Source organism: Rhinatrema bivittatum, chromosome 8 (genome assembly GCF_901001135.1).
Source record: "Rhinatrema bivittatum chromosome 8, aRhiBiv1.1, whole genome shotgun sequence".
NCBI classification, from domain to species: domain Eukaryota; kingdom Metazoa; phylum Chordata; class Amphibia; order Gymnophiona; family Rhinatrematidae; genus Rhinatrema; species Rhinatrema bivittatum.
The window spans coordinates 160,223,879-160,240,558 of record NC_042622.1 but is presented as its reverse complement, the minus strand read 5'-3'; the positions used below and the strand labels follow the sequence as shown (position 1 = coordinate 160,240,558).

Genomic DNA, 16,680 nt, shown 5'->3' with positions numbered 1-16,680 from the left:
TGTGGCTACCTAGGTGGAAAACTCTCAACTTATCTGGATAAATACAAAAATATATTTTCATGGGTTTTTAAAATGCGCTTGCATGTTCCAGGTTGCATTTATGCATATTTTATAATGAGTACTTTTTATACACATAGGTTATAAAATATTAGAGCAGTTTTATGCAAGCCATATATCTGTGTACATAGGCAGGTGTGTGCATATTTTAAAGTTATCCTCTTATTGTATCAAAACTAATATAAGTTTTTTGTAATAGGAGGGAAAATATGCATCCAACAGAATATTAAAATGTCAAACTAAAGTATATTATGGTAACTTCTAAAATTTGGTCAAAAACTTTAGGATTGTCTATTGTATTGCACTACAGAAAGCCTTTCCCCACCAAATTACTAACAGCAAGTCATGAAGCCACTTCGGAATAGTGAGAAGATTTTCAATTTGCCACAGCAGGCCAATTACTCTTTTTGCAACTATCAGCAGTGGAGTAGATAGAATATGATGTGATCTAAGAAACCTTGAGGTGTGGCTGAGTGCTTAGCAATTAAATTGTGAGCACTATAGTAGGAATTGTCTCTCTTATGTATTAGTATTGCAATTTTCAAAAGCATGCGTGTGTGTAAAACACTGCTTTACACATGTATATAGTCTTTTGAAAATTACTACAGGGGGTGTATGCATAAAAGTAAGCACAGAAGCAATTGTACACATTCTTTTACATGTATTTAAATGAGCTATTCCCGGGGGAGAATTATGGCAGGAAAACCATTATGCACATAAGGGGTAATTTGAAAAAGGATTTATCATGCATAAAACTGGGTTTTGCAATTTATCCATGTAAGTGGGCTTTTGAAAATTGCTATAATATATGCCATTGAATTGTCCATAGGTTATGCATGTCACTTTACTTGCATAAACAGCTTACGAAAATTGCTGTCTCGGGTTCATACTCTATCAAGTAGTACTAGAGGCGGCCATCATTACTAAGGGGTATGACAATGTCACATTTACATGTGTAACTCCTTTGGTAAATTACCTTCATACTCTCTAAAATTGAAAGCATGCATATAAATGTACACATGAACAAGCAGGTGTAAATGTGCACATGTATACTGTGCAAGGGTTTGTTATATACCTGTTAAATTTCAAAACAGACTTACATGCATAGGTCTACTTTTAAAATTTATGGCTGAAGTCGGTGTGTATAAAATTGGGCTCAAAGATGGCAACTTTCAAACCAGTGTGTGGGCATACATACGCGTGCATATGTTGGTGTGAGTTCAGGGACATGGCCATTTTATAAATTACATACACATGATTTATAAGCATTATAAAATAGCTTGGCGGCATGCACATATGCACACAATTTTAAGTGTGTACATGCCTAGCCGCATAAATCGGGCTTCAACCGCATAATTCAGGATATTTTATAACCGGTGCAAGTCCATGCCATGACCAGTTTCATCAGTTTGCCCACCAGTTCACCCAGTCTAGAGTTAGGTCCTCAAAACCCCCTGGTTTAATAGCCTGCAGTCCCCCTAGACCCTTTAAAACTGTCAGAAATGACTGTTTGTTTGTTTTTTAAGTTACACCTTCTCCACAGTAGAAATAAATTTGTGTGACACTGGACCTGGGCGCCCACCCAAGCACGTAAACATTTATGGGCAAATCTCTTGGGCCCGTACACATCCAGACCGTGCCCAAACCACACCTCTTTTTGACATCAAGTGAGATGCGTGCACATGTAGGCGGCTTTTAAAACATGACGAGCATGTGCAAGCCTCTATGCACGTGAATCTCCCAATTTTGGCGCACGCCGTGCTTTTAAAACTCACCTTTATATAAATAATCATTAGTAGTGGCATTAGTATACTAAATTAACCTTAAAAAAGTTAACTATAGTACAGAGAGTAAAAACTAGGAATCAAATTATCTTTTCTGAACAGAATCATCAGTTCATCCATATATATATATATATATATATATATATATATATATATAGCTACACCAAGTTGTTTCCGAAAGTCTCTAAGATCAAAGTCCTCCGTTTCATGCAGCAGCACCTATGCAGAAACTGCAGTAAATTTCAGAAAGTTTTGAGGCACTGTATTCAAGATTCTCTCACAAATCTGCCGGATTTCCATAAATTTGCATATTGTACATTACTTAAAAATGAAAAAGTTACATTTACAGATTTTCATGCTTTATGTATGCTTCTTTCCTATAAAAATATTTTCTAATATTTGCTGTATAAGTCTGGATATTTTAATTTTTTATGGCTACTTCCCTTCTTTGATTTCACTTTTCACCATCCTTTCAGTTTTTTTATGCCTTTTTCTTACATTCTTTTTACTAGTTCATGCTCTCTATTGCTTCCTTTTCCTCCCACCTCTTTCCTTCCCCAACCCTTCTTTCTCTTGTGTCCTCACATTCCCTTATTTCCATCCTCTCTATTCAATAGCCCCTGTTTTCTGTCACCTTGGAAATCTCTTAATAATTGCCTTTTCTATCTCTGCATTTGATTACATTGGTAACACAAAGCCTAGTAAACAGAGTCATGCAAACAGTTGTCATGGAGTGGTGGCAACTGTAAACGAGTAACTGCATCCACAAATGCAAATGAAAGTGGAGAAATGCAGCATAAGCAGCTCTAGTGATGGGAGGTGCCATTAGTGGTGGGTCATAAAATTAGATGCCCCAATGGCAGCGGCAGCTGGTGGAAGTGGGTGGACAGTTTTCTATGATTCTGTAGCAGCAGGTAAATTCCATGTCAAGTACCAAGGTCATGGAATCATGGAAGCCTTGATATCACATCTAAAAATAAATACACATTAAAATTTCTATTTTGGTATTAGATGTTTGTCATCTTAGCTGAGCTCTATCTTCTGTGTTTGTATATTATATATGATTGTTGTATACTGGTTCCCTTTTGTTACAGTAACTAGAGGGTATATGTTTTATCAATGATTTTATTTATGTTGTGAGCATCCTGGGGGTTCTCAGAAGAAGGCGCAGTTACTCACCTGTAATAAGTATTCTCTCCTAGGACAGCAGGATGTTATTCCTCACAGATGGATGACATCACCAGATGGAGCCCGGCACAGAAAACTTTTGTCAAAGTTTCTAGAAAGCTTTGTCCAGCACACTGAGCTTGCCCAGCATGTCACTATCTGTGCGTCCACACGAGGTCTCCCTTTAGTCTCATAACAGAGATAAAAACACGAGCGAAAAAAGAAAACCCAACTCCATGGGGTGGCGGTTGGGTTACCCGAGGACTAACATCCTGCTGTCCTAGGAGAACACCTGTTACAGGTGAGCAACTGCGCTTTGTCCTAGGACAAGCAGGATGGTAAGTCCTCACATAAGAACATAAGAAAATGCCATACTGGGTCAGACCAAGGGTCCATCAAGCCCAGCATCCTGTTTCCAACAGTGGCCAATCCAGGCCATAAGAACCTGGCAAGTACCCAAAAACTAAGTCTATTCCATGTTACCATTGCTAATGGCAGTGGCTATTCTCTAAGTGAACTTAATAGCAGGTAATGGACATGTGGGTGAGTACAGAGCTCCAGACTGTTCCTGGTTATAATCAAGACCAACAGTTACCAAACAAGGTGCCAATGGGCATAACAACTGTAGTGCTGTTGTTAAGGACAGCCTGGCCCAATCAGGGGCCTCAGGTAGGAAGAGTTGGGTTTAAACCTGGAAGAGATTGCGCAAGACTGATTTACCAAAGGCACTGTCCTTTCGACCATCCTTGTCTAAACAGTAGTGGGCAGCGAATGTGTGCAGGGAATTCCATGTCGCTGCCCGGCAAATGTCAGTGATGGGCACTGCCCACAGGTGGGCTACCGACGTTGCCATGGCCCTTACAGAATGAGCTTTGATTCGACCTCAAGCTGAAGGCCCACTTGTGCATAGCAGAAAGTGATACAATCCGCCAGCCAATTAGATAAAGTCTGCTTGCCCACTGCAGCTCCAAGCCTGTTGATATCGAAAGAAACAAAGAGCTGAGTAGATTGCATGTAACCAGCTGTGCGTTCACAGCCCAGTCCCTTGGATGGGAATAAGGTCTTGGGAAAAAGGTGGGCAAAACAATGGACTGATTGATGTAGAAATCAGTCACAACCTTAGACAGGAACTTGGGATGCGTACGCAGGACCACACGATAATGAAAGAACTTTGTGTATGGCGGGTACATAAACAAAACCTGAAGCTCACTAACCCTACGAACCGAAGTGATCACCACTAGGAATATCACCTTCCAGGTGAGGTACTTCGGATTGCAGAAGCGTAAGGACTCAAAGGGAAGATGCATGAACCGCACCAGGACAATGTTGAGCTCCCAGGACACAACAGGAGGTTGAAGAGGGGGCTTTAGTTGAAGCAGGCCCCTCATAAAGCAACCAACTACAGGCTGCACCGATATGGGCATGCCAGAGACACCCCGATGGAACCCACTATCTTCAGTTAGATGAACCCTGACTGAGGTGGTCTTAAGCCCAGACTCGGAAAAGTGCACAAATAGTCCGGGAACATGGGCAGAAGGCAGGTGAACAGATCTTAGCCGTGCCTCATACACCAGGCAGAAAACCCCTTATCCTTCAACCTGTAAGACTTCCTGGTGGAAGGTTTTCTGGAAACCAGCAGCACCTGGGAGACAGGTTCTGAAAGACCCAGGGGCTGAAGAACGAAGCGCTCAACATCCAAGCTGTCAAGGCTAGTGCCTGGAGGCTCGGATTGCGCAGGGTGCCCTGGTTCTGAATTATCAGATCGGGCACGGTCCCCAGCCTGACGGGGTCCTTGATGGACAGATCCCGAAGTAGAGGGAACCATACCTGCCTCGGCCAATGGGGCGCCACGAGGATCATGGTCCCTTGGTTCTGTTGAAGCTTCAGGAGGGTTTTCAAGAGGAGCGGCAGAGGTGGGTACACATTCAAGAAACCCTTCCCCCAGTGAAGGCTGAAGGCGTCGAGGGCTGGCCGGCCGTCTCACGTGAAGAGGGAGCAAAAATTGCTCTCCTTGCTGTTGTATGGGCTGGTGAAGAGGTCCACATCTGGGGTTCCCCACCGGTGGAAAATCCGGGCCACCACCTTCGGATTGAGGGACCACTTGTGTGGCTGAAAAGAGTGCTCAGGTGGTCTGCCAGCGTGTTCAGATTCCTGGGTAGGTATGTCGCTTGTAGCAATATCCCCTGCAACAGGGCCCAAGACCAGATCTATACAGCCTCCTAACAGCGGAGGAACGACCCTGTGCCTCCTTGCTTGTTGATATACCACATCACGACCTGATTGTCCATCCGAAGCAGGACTGTCTTTGTTTGCCAATCGGTCCCGGAATGGCCAAAGAGTGTAATGAGTCGCCTGAAGCTCTAAGTTTATCTGGCAAAGAGCTTCCTGAATATTCCAGTGATCTTACGTGTGGATGCCGTCCACATGGGCTCCCCAGCTCTGAGGAGAGGCATCGGTGGTGAGCACTACCTGAGGCGGGGGTAGCCTGAAAAGGAACCCCTTGCTCCAAATTGGAGAGGTTCTCCCACAAGGACAGCAAGATCCTCAGAGGCTGTGACAAATACATGCAATTCGAGGTCCTGGGATGCCTGCTGCCATTGCGACCTCAATGCCCACTGTGCGTTGCGCATGCAGAGGTGGGCTATCGGGATGACATGGAATGAGGCCGCGATGTGGCCCAGCAAATGAAGCAGAAGGCACACACTCACAGTCTGATTGCTGCGTTCAAAGGCTGCCAGCAAAGAGAGAGCCAGGGCACGATCGCGGGGCAAGAAAGCCTTCGTCTGAACTGTGTCCAGCTTGGCTCCTATGAAGTTCTGCTGGGGGTCTGGGCAGAGGTGAGAGGTAGTTGATGACAAAACCCAAAGCTTACAGGGCCCGCATCGTCAGGGCTAGAGTGTCTAGTGCTGCTGCGTGGGATTCGCTTTTGACCAGCCAGTCGTCTAGGTAGGGGGAAGACATGCATCGCACGGCGCCTGAGGTAAACTGCCACAACTGCCAGACATTTGGTGAAGATGCGAGGGGCTAAGGCCAAACCAAAAGGCAACACCCTTTACTGGTAGTGAGCCGTCCCCACCACAAAGCGCAGATACTTCCTGTGCTTGGGGAAGATGGCAATGTGGGCATATGCGTCCTTGAGATCGAGGGAGCAGAGCCAGTCTCCTCTTTTGATGAGGGGAATCAGAGTGCCCAGAAAAACCATTTTGAACTCTTCTCTTGCGAGAAATTTGTTCAATGCCCTGAGATTGAGGATGGGGCACAAGCCCCCAGTCCTCTTTGATATGAGAAAGTAACCTTGAATAGAACCCTTGGCCCTGCTGAGGAGGAACGGGCTCTACCGCTCCTGCTGAGAGAAGGGCGGACAGCTCTGTCCGAAGTATGACCTGCTGGGCGGATGAACCCCATGAAGGACATGGGAGAGAGTCCTCTGGGATCCTCCTGACATTGAGACGTTACCCCTGGTGGACTATGGTAAGGACCCAGGCAAAGTAAAGAAGTCTGCCTCCCTCTGGGGGATCCTGCATCAGGTGTGCGCCTTGCTGGCCCATGTTCCCTCACCTCCAGTCAAAAGCCAATAGCCAGGGCCTGCTGGGGGGCCAGCTGGTGTGGAGGCACTTGCTGCTGACGGGAGCGGCCCCTGGAGCTAGCACGGGGCGTGTGAGTCAGAGGCAGGTGGGGTAGTATTTCCGCTGCCGATAAAAGGACTTCCTGGAGCTTGGTCTGGAAGATTTCCTGACAGAGGAAGGAGGGTATGAAGCACTAGCAGAGCGTTGTTTTAGGGTTTCATGGTGGACCTTCAACTGAGCTACCGCATCTCTGATCTTATCCCAAAATAGGTCTTCACACGTACATGGGAAGTCAGTTAACTTCTCCTGTACGTCTGGTCTAAGGTCAGAAGCACAGAGCCAGGCCATGTTTTCCAGCTTCCAGACCCTGCTGTACAATAGTAGAGTACGACTCCTGTTTCTGTTGCGGTAGGTGTTCTGCGAGCTCCTGGACTTGCTTCCACAGATTCCAGTTGTACTAGGGTCATGTACAACTGGTAGGAAGCAATTCGGGCGATAAGCTTAGCCCCCTGAAAAACCCTTCTACCCAAAGCACCCAGCTGCCTATGTTCCCTCCCCAGAAGAGGCAGAGGCATGGGTGTGGGAGTGCTTGGCCTTTTTGAGAGAGATTCCACAACCACAGACTGGTGAGGGAGATAACGCCTCTCAAAACCTAAGGCCTGCTGTACGAGGTAGGTGGTATCCGCCTTCCTATTAACCAGAAAGATGGATATCGGGTGTACCCTTATCTGAAGGAAAAGATCCTTAAAGATGTCATGGATGGGAGCAGCCACTATCTCTTTAGGAGCATCAACAAATTGGAGAACCTCCAACATTTTGTGTCATGCATCCTCCTCCATGAGAAGCTTGGAAGGGTATAGCCTCGGCCATGGCCCTGAAATAAACCCATAAAGGAGAGGTCCTCCAGGGGGGACCAATGCCTTTTCTCCAATGGTGAAAGCTCCAACAGGGAGTCATCTGAGAATTCAGAAGAAGCCTCTGAGGAATCATCTCCCTATGGGTCTCATAAGGGCCTTCTTCCTTGCTGAGGTCATCACGGGACCCGCACGGGTGAGGCCTGTTCAAATCCCTGGCCCTGGGCTCCAAAAGCCTCAAGGGCATCAACGGTCCCACTGGTAACAGGGGTACCGTAGGATGCGGAAGGCCGGAAGGACTGGGTAAAAGCTTGGGGAACTGAGGATTCAGGATTGTGACGCTGGATGCATCTTCTTTCTTGGAGAACCCAATGATGGGAATCGCTCCCGAGGGGGGCATCGGTGGGCATTGGGAAACCGAGGATTCCTTAGGCACCGGCTGTGTTGGAAGGGTACAGGACATCCAGATGCTCAAGCAGGGGCGCCAATATAGACAGCGGAGGCTCCGGCACCGGTATGGGGGCCAGTGGTGGCTCAACACTCAGTAGAGCATGGAGCACAGTATTCTGCACCCTGCGGTCCAAATCCTCCTGAAAGTCCAGTGAGATCAGGACTGAGAGAGGGGGACGAGGCATCACCAGTGCCTCCTCGGGTCTCTGAGGGGGAACAGTGCCCGGCACCGATATCTGTGAGGAGCGCCTGGGACTCCCGGTTTTATCGGAGGATCGGGCCTCCACACCACGGGGTCACTTCAGTGGTAGTAAGGCAGCTGCTTACACCGCACTGGAACCAGAGCCATGCACAGACGGTGACTGGTGACAATGCTTGTGGGATCTCCCATGGTGCTCGGCCTGGTCTTTCCCCTATGCCGAGGAGGCGGAGATCCCGATGTCCTGGAGATCGGTGAGATGAAGGGGGATTGGTCATTGGCCCCTCGGTCTTGAGACGATGTCATCAGGGGCATGGATAGGGAGAGCATATTGAGCAGTTCCCTGCGACCCCCGGGTGTTGCTGACTCCGACACAGGCGTGGATGGATGGAGCAGATTTTCTGGATCCAAAAGGTTTCTCTATCTTATCGAGGCATGCACGACGGCCCTAGGGGGTCATCTGATCAAACAGTTGACACCCTCGGAAGTCGTGCGATGACTCCAGGCAGAGGATGCAAACCTTATGAGGATGCATGAGTGATATGGTCCGCAGGCACTGGGGGGCACCAACAGAAACCAGACAACGCCATGAAAAATAGCCAGCATGCAGTTGATGAACAGGGGCCACCAAGAAGTGGGACAATGGGAATCGACCATGAAGAAGGAAGAAATATTTTTCTACCTACCGCACAGAGGGGATAACCTGAACGGCAAAGGGGAACCCTTCGATGAAAGAAGAAAACCAATATTTTTCAGCCTAAAGAGGCAGAAGCAGAGCTCCAAAGACCGAGAGGCAACTGCACGGCGGAAAAAGGGAGATTGAAGGGGGACCTTGCATGGACGCGTGGACAATGGCATGCTGGGCATGCTCAGTGTGCTGGTCAAAGTTTCTAGAAACTTTGACAAACGTTTTCCATACCAGGCTCCATCTGATGATGTCACCCATCTGTGAGTACTATCAACCTGCTTGTCCAAGGAGAATAGTACTGTGAATGACCCAAAAAGATAGCTTTATACTTTATACTTGAGCATATCCCGGCACATTGGAGAGGAGGCGATAGATCATCTATATTGAATTTCAAAGAAAACCAATGGATATTCCGATTGTGTTCCACAGAGTTCGTATAAGATGCCCAATGGCTAATGGACTACAAATGGCTCCTGGCAAACCAATGGATATTCCGATTGTGTTCCACAGAGTTCGTATAAGATGCCCAACGGCTATTGGACTACAAATGGCTCCTGGCATTGAAAGGCTAAACTTACTAATGGCTGTATATGGTCAGTCCATAAGCGGGTGACAGCATATACTTGAGCGCTGAAACAATGCAAATGTAGAAATTAAAGGTACATGTTTTTGGAAGTATGTGACAAAATAAATCGTTGACTAGCAGTGAAAATACTTACGTGCGCTACCAGAGTGCAGCCTACCAGCAAACTGCTCCGTGACTGACAACTGGAGCGCAACAAAAACGCCGTATTTGAAGGGAAATTCTCCAACTGCTTAAGGTAGCGACGGGAAGTGACGTATACTGCCCCAAAATTGGTAAATGCCAAATATGGACAGTGACGTCGATAGGGAGTCCTTCCATTGAAATAAAGATCCATATATGGGAAATGTCGTCACGACCACGGCCATTTTGAAGCGTCTAACAAATTTAAATAAAGATCCTTGTATGGTAAATGACATCACGACCGTGGCCATCTTGAGAGCGCCGATCAAATGAGGGTGTACCACTCGATTTTTTCATTAAGCCCTTGCGGCTCTGTGGAACACAATCGGAATATCCACTGGTTTTCTTTGAAATTCAATATAGATGATCTATCGCCTCCTCTCCAATAGGCTTATAACTGCTTCAGCTTTACTTCATTTTATGAAATGAAATGTAAGAGCATATGTATATTCCTGGTAACATTTTGTGACCAGGTACCCAGACTTGGTTAGCAATAAAATCTGCAAGGTATAATGACTATATAGCTTAAATAAGTAATCTTAAAATTGTACTGTACTGCTTTGTTGTACTGCTTATATCTGACAGATATAAGCAGGGCTGGCAATCATATCATCCATAAAGTATCAATTGTCATCTAAAGCTATAACTGCATGTATGATTATGAGAATTGTGTTAGTGGTTAGTGCAGTTACTGTAGATGGATTTAAAAAAGGTTTGGATAAGTTCTTGGAGAAGTGCATTACCTGCTATTAATCAAGATGACTTAGAAAATAGTCACTGCTTTTACTAGCATCAGTAGCATGGGATAGACTTAGTTTTTGGGTACTTGCCAGGTTCTAAAAGCCTTGATTGGCCACTGTTGGAAACAGGATGCTGGGCTTGATGGACCTTTGGTCTGACTCAGTATGGCATGTTCTTATGTTATATATATATATATATATATATAAATATATATACACACACACACACACACACACATATACATACATAATGTGTTATCCAACTGTTTTGGGAAGATAACAGATTATTAAATGCAGCCATATATTTGGCTATGCGGTAACCCTCCCCTCCCCACCCAAAAAACCCCAAACAAAAACAAACAATTGCCATTAACTTATAATCACAATTTCATATTGTTGGTAGCACAAAAATCAAGCTTTAATGCCATTCTGTGTAAACCTTTGCAATCATAGAGATCAAATCCTTACAAACCATGGCCGCCACTTAAATCTAGATGTTCTAAAATAAAAATATATAATTTGGGTTTATCAAAGATGATTTTTAAAAATATTAATTGTAAAATTAGCAAAATTCTTGCAGCAGAGTTTAAGGGCACACCCATTTATCTACGGATTCAAAGTGTCAAGCTTTGATGTAGTTCCCTTTTATATTCATTTTCTTTTCAGCATACATTGCAGCTTTATGTAAAAACAATACTGTTAACGTTTAAAATATTTTCTTACCTTGAGAAAAATTCTGTGGTAAATGTATCAGTCCCTCATGTTCTTGTTTAGTGTGCCTGGATTGTCCTCCAGTGACCCAACAGATGATTTATCTGAGGTTTCAAAATCGGATATAGAGGAACAAGCAGAAGGTGGAGGTGACCCAGTCTTCAAGTGTTCTTCGAAGTGACAAGTTGTCTTTCCATTTTTATGTCTAGTAAATAATAATAAGTTTTAACATCAAGATCTTTGCCATTAGCATTTTAGAACATAGACAATGAGTCACTAAAACCTGGACTTTAAAAGGGTTTACGAGTGTGGCCAGGCCTTGCGCAAGCCGCACTGCTTTTTACAATGGGCCTGGCCATGCACGAAAAACCCCGGTACGTGCAGAAGAGCCGGCCGAGGGAACAATGGATGGCTCGGGGGGGGGGGGGGGCGCATGGTCTGGGTGGGCCAGGACAGCGCCATTAGCCGCTAATTCTAGGACAAGCGCATGCTGGCAGCTGGCCGCGCGCGCGCAGATTACTTCTGTTCCAGAGGAGCAGTAAGTATTAAAATAAAAAAATTAGGGATAGTTAGGGTAGGTTTAGGGGCGAGAAGAAAGGATAGAGTTAGGTGTTCTCCATAGACAGCAGGATAATCAGTCATACACTGGGAGAGACCTGATTGCGTTGCCACTCATTGCTTTGTAAAATCCCCCCCTTCCCTTCTCGCATGAGACACCCACACATGCGTGTGCGGCAATCTGATTTTAGAACATGTTATAAAATCAGCGCATCCATGTGTGCATGGCCGGGAACCGCACACACATGGACATACACTAAGTAAACAGTATAGTTTTCCAGAACTATAAAAATATATTTATACATAAGGCTGAAAGATAAAAAATTACTGAAATATAATTATAATAGCTGAGCACTTAGCATTCTATACTTCTGAGTGGTAGATCTGGTTTCAATCTAAATTCAAATTCTGAACAAGTTTTAAAACAGCACTAGATTCTGCAACTTAATCACTTTTGAAGCATATTGAAAAAAACACAAATTTATTTATTTGTAGAGTTTTATATACCGTTATTCGGTAGTAGAACCATCATAACGGTTTACATTTCATTGGATGCAAGTGTTAAAGAAGGAGAAAAGAGAGGGATAGGAATCTCTCAGGTCAGGAAATGAAGCTATTTCAAGCAGAGCAGAAAATATTTTTTTATGAAATATACAACTACAGACTTATGACACTTTTATAGAAACATAGAAATGACGGCAGAAGAAGACCAAACGGCCCATCCAGTCTGCCCAGCAAGCTATGCACTCTTTTTTTTTTTCCTCTTACTTGTTACGCTTGGCTCTTAGCACCTTTTAGTTCTATTTCCCTTCCACCCCACCATTAATGTAGACAGCAGTGTTGGAACTGCATCTAACTGAATATGTAGCTTAGTTAGGGGTAGTAACCGCCTCAATAAGCAAGCTACACCCATGCTTTTGTTTACTCGACTATGTAATTCAGTCCTTGTTGGTTGTTGTCTATATATAGATCCTCTTTTCTACATTGCCCCTGCCATTGAAGCAGAGAGCTATGCTGGCTATGCTTTGAAAGTGAAGTAACAGACTTTCTCCCCTGCCGTTGAAGCAGAGAGCTATGCTGGCTATGCGTTGAAAGTGAAGTATCAGACTTTCTCCCCTGCCGTTGAAGCATTTTTTAAATATTATTATATTTTATATTAGTTTTATATTATTATATCTTATATTAGTTTTATATTAGCAATTAAGTGAAATGAAGATTGTGGTACTGTTATTTTAAACAATGCACACAGAAACATCCATATGGCAGTTACAAACTGAAAGACCCATATACGATACTCATTTTCCTTATCTAGTTTAATAATGAGGAATCTGCTTGAACTCTATGGGCTGGATTTTAAAAGGGTTACGCGCATAAGGTATGAGCGTAACCCTTCTAAAACGGCCCTGTGCGCGCCGAGCCTATATTGCATAGGCTTCCGGGGTGCGCAAAGCCCCGGGACGCGCGTAAGTCCGTGGGCTTTCTTGAGGTGAGCGTGTCGGGGGGGCGTGACGCAGTCGGCGCATCATCCGGGGGCAGTGCCGTGGGTGTGGTTTTGGCCCATGGGCGTTCCGGGGGCATGGCCGCGGCCTCCGGACCAGCCCCCGGACCGGAACATGGCGCACGGCAGCTGGCCTGGCGCGTGCAAGTTACGCCTGTTTCGAGCAGGCGTAACTTCTGCGACAAAGGTAGGGGGAGGGAAGGGAGGGGGAAGGCGGAAGGAAAGTTCCCTCCGAGGCCGCTCCGATTTGGAGCGGCCTCGGAGGGAATGGGCGGCGCGCGCAAGTTGCACAAATGTGCACCCCCCTTGCGCGCGCCGACCCCGGATTTTTATAAGATACGCGTGGCTACGTGCGTATCTTATAAAATCCAACGTACTTTTGTTCGCGCCTGGTTTCACCCAATAAAAAATACACGTTTCACCCAATAAAAAATATGCATCAATCACCATAACTTCTGAACACATACACTCACATTTTCTCCTGCAATCTTGAGAGAACCTTGAATTATCAGGATATATCCACATTTGCTGACCATAAAATAAAGCTAGCCTATTGCACAAAATAATCTTCACACTGTCTTGATCATGTAAAAAAGAGAGAGATCCCAAAAGTGTTCTAGTACAAAGTACTTGAACGTTTCCAGTAGTTTCAAGGAAGTCCGATAAATTAGAAATGGAATCTTGCCCTTGTACTCCAACATCTCACTCACTTGCCAGTGGAAGGTAGAAAGTCTTTGAAATGTTAACCATTGTTTCAGAAGGAATCTTTAAGACCTCCAAGTCATATTTCTTAAATAGATCTACTGGTGTAACTTTTTATGACAGGAAAAGTTAATACCCTTGGATTCAGACCTCTGATGGAATTTTCCAAATTTTCAAATTCTTTTCGTGTATTCTTTCATTTTGAAGACGGTTATATTGAATACTATCCACCTTGGAACATGTTGATCCAAATTGAATTTATTACTATGAGGCAACCAAAACCTCAGTAGCCCGAATACATGAATTAGTATCAACAATAACACTAATTAAAGAGGAAATAGATTTCTCCAAAGAAATAAAGACATTCCGAACTGCATCCAATGAAATAACTGTAGATTTGATTAAAGTCACACGTTGTATAGCTCTTACCCGATGTTCTTTGCTTGAATCCTGCCCATTGTCGGGTAGTTCCAGCGGTTCTCTCTCCTTCCCATGGGGTGTTGAGGTCTAAAATCGGGGACTCTACAGCACATCTCCCGCTGCCAGGAGACAGCTTCTCCTGGAAAAGATGAAGCCTCCAGGCTGCTCGCTCAGGACTCTCGATGGCAGTAGAAGATGCCTCCCCAAATGCCATCTATTCCAGCAGACCTCGTGACTCATGACAGCAAGACCACTCCAACAGAGTTGGACAGGTAGGAGGAGAGGAAGTCCTTATCAATGATGTCTCCTTAGCTGGCAAAGATACTAATCACTCAATGGCGTCTTCCACAATGGCTCCAGCACCAGGAGACTGCAACGCTAGGGTAAGGAACACCCCACAATCCGCTGTTGTGTAGAATCCACCAAAGGAGATGATTTGGGGGGGGGGGGGGGGGGGGAATCTCCCTGATTTTACCCTTACGTTTGGTGTGAGGCATAATTTTAATAGGAAATTCGGTACAAGCAGAGAGACCTCCAAATCTACAACCTCTCAATCATTGGCTATCTTATCCTGCTCAATTCTTTTTCATTTCGTGCCTTTCTTGATAAGGTGAAATAGTGGCACCGAAGAGCACAACTTACCACCTTCTTTACTGGAGGCAGAAAAGCAATTGGCCTGACTGTGCAGAATCATGATTCTCAGCATGACAGGACGCTACCCATTTTACTTTGGGCGAAGACCCTATTGCAGATATATACCTTCTCCTTCAAAGTCAAGCTATCCAAAATATGGCTTAAAGAGATGGAAGGAACTTGGACCCATCAGTTAAGTAATTCTTTACAAAGCTTTCCCATATATTTTTTCAGAAAAGAATGTTGATCTATGGAGTAGGAGGAAATGTTAAATAGAAACATCATATTTTGGGATGAGAACTGGCATAGGCTATGGTGAAAGCACTTGATGTTTTGGCAGAAGTTTTACTAGAATATTTCTAATTTTTTGGACTGCTTGGTACCAAAGAAAAAACATTAGTTCTAATAAGATTTGCATAATGACAAGGCACCAATGACTATGCTAGTCAATGGTGCCAATCTACTATTTGTGCTGAACAGAGACTTAATGGACTGCATCAACTCCTTTGACAATTTTTTTTCTGTGTCGTGCACCTTGTTTTTCACTGCGCCAGCACATTTTCAGCTCCAGAGTATGGGAGTTGCTTCTCTCTTCCTCCGTGTTTGTTTCCTCTGGCACCGAAAAGCACAACTTACCACTTTCTTTACTGGAGGCAGAAAAGCACTTGGCCTGACTGCGCAGAATCATGATTCTAAGCATGACAGGACGCTACCCATTTTACTTTGGGCGAAGACCCTACTGCAGATATATACCTTCTCCTTTTTCCAGACGAGAAGTAAGGTAATTCTAGAAAATAATGGCAGATGTAGCTTCTGGTCCTGGAGGACATACAAGCACAATGGGTTCAATTCGGCACATTGTGAGAAGGGCCTAGATATCTGGTGCAGCAATCATGGAAATCCGTCTGACATCTTTATAGTCCTTTTAGGAATGCTTTTGAAGCCTGATTTTGATTTGTACCTCTCAAGCAGGGGGAAAAAAAAAAAAAAAACAAAAACAAAAACAAAAAACTGATGCTTCACGCATATCCTGCATAGCTTCAACGACAGGGGTGAAGAAAAAAAAAGGATTCGCAATCACAAAGCGAGGAGTAGCTGGCTTGTTACGGCGGTTACTACCCCAACCAAATGTGCCTGATACTTCACTTTCAATGCATATCCAGCATGGCTCTCTGCTTCTACAGCAGGGGAGAAGAAAAAAAAAAACCAACAAGAGCTGTACAACATAGTCTAGGTAAAACAAATAAGCATGGGTGTAGCTTGCTTATCGCGGCGGTTACTGCCCCTACTACCCCTAACTAATCAAGCTAGATATTTCACTTGCATGCAGCTCCATCACTGCTCTCTACATTAATGGTGGGGGTGGAAGGGGAATAGAACAAGGAGCTAAGAGTAACAGATAAGAATGAGAGAAAAAAATGTGTGAGGCTTGCTGGGCAGACTGGATGGGCCATTCGGTCTTCTTCTGCCGTCATTTCTATGTTTCTATGTTTCTATAAGAACACTGAAGCAATGTTGAATTCAATTTTGTAAAGAAAAATCTTGGCAAGTACTAAATGAAAGATACAAGTTTTTTTAAGGAAACTTGTTAAAAATAAAGATTAAGTGAAAGAAAAACTTGCAGAAAAAAAGGAAACATGATGAGTGGCTAGAAAAATTCAAGACAGCAGTTCATTCTTATTCACAAAAGCAGAAATAAATCAATTGAGGAGAACTACACAGCTAGCGGCTGCACGGGAAGGCGAGTACATGCTCAGAAAGACTTCTAGGTTTTTCTGAACTCTTGAGAAAGCTTTCCATTTTGGCTTTGCTGGATGATGTGACCTGACTTGTATGGCTGATGTTTTCCTGCTTGTCCACAGAGAAGCACATTTATACAAAGGAACA

The 16,680-nt window shown here is 44.5% G+C and overlaps 1 protein-coding gene across 1 annotated transcript in view; it reads right to left on the bottom strand.

Annotated features, from left to right (window-relative positions):
- Nucleotides 1-11,011, bottom strand: part of LOC115098070 (CDK5 regulatory subunit-associated protein 2-like) — a 70,343-nt gene extending 59,332 nt beyond the window's left edge. The window contains exon 1 of the mRNA XM_029614372.1: nucleotides 10,995-11,011. The gene's annotated coding sequence lies outside the window, so the exon portion shown is untranslated. The remainder of the gene's footprint in view (nucleotides 1-10,994) is intronic.
- Between the last annotated feature and the right edge of the window lie 5,669 nt (nucleotides 11,012-16,680).